This window comes from Alligator sinensis, unplaced genomic scaffold, assembly GCF_000455745.1.
Source record: "Alligator sinensis unplaced genomic scaffold, ASM45574v1 scaffold619_1, whole genome shotgun sequence".
Taxonomy (NCBI): domain Eukaryota; kingdom Metazoa; phylum Chordata; order Crocodylia; family Alligatoridae; genus Alligator; species Alligator sinensis.
The window spans coordinates 669,884-670,680 of NW_005842134.1; the positions used below are offsets into that span (position 1 = coordinate 669,884).

General features: G+C 51.2%; 1 protein-coding gene across 1 annotated transcript in view; it reads right to left on the minus strand.

The window, feature by feature from the left end:
• The window catches only part of CLIC2 (chloride intracellular channel 2), a 23,613-nt gene that overhangs the window by 14,014 nt on the left and 8,802 nt on the right, over positions 1-797 (minus strand).

The following is a 797-nucleotide window of genomic DNA, read 5'->3' on the forward strand; positions in this document are numbered from 1 at the left end:
GCAATGGGGGATGACATGGTTGGGGACCTACAGATCGGTAGCCATCTGGGGGACAGTGATCACCTAATAATAGAATTCACCATAAGACGTCGAGTGGGTAAGGTAACTAGTAGGGTGAAAGTGCTAGACTTTAGGAAAGCTGATTTCAATGAACTCAGGCAAATAGTCAAGGACGCACTGCAGAATAGGAGTTTTGAAGTGATGGGAGCCCAAGAAGGGTGGCTGTGCCTTAAGGAAACGATCCTTCGAGCACAAAGCAAGACGATCCCCGAGCGAGGCAAAAGAGGGAAAGGGGCCAGGAGGCTTCCCTGGCTGACCAGAGAAATCCAGGGCAGCCTAAGGGACAAAAGGGGAGCACATAAAAAGTGGAAACAGGGAGAGATCACCAAAGATGAATATACCTCCTCTGCTCGTGCTTGTAGGGAAGCAGTCAGATGGGCCATAGCTACCATGGAGCTGAGGATGGCATCCCAAGTAAAGGACAACAAGAAATTGTTTTTTAAATATATAGGGAGTAAAAGGAAGGCCCAGGGAGGAATAGGACCCCTGCTAAATGGGCAGAAACAATTGGCGACGGACAGGGGGGACAAGGCTGAACTCCTCAATGAGTTCTTTGCCTTGGTGTTCCTAAGCAAGGGGCACGACAAGTCTCTCACTGGGGTTGTAGAGAGGCAGCACCAAGGCGCCAGACTTCCATGCGCAGACCCTGAGTTGGTGCAGAGTCACTTGGAAGAACTGGATGCCTTTAAGTCAGCAGGCCCGGATGAGCTCCATCCGAGGGTGCTGAAGGCACTGGC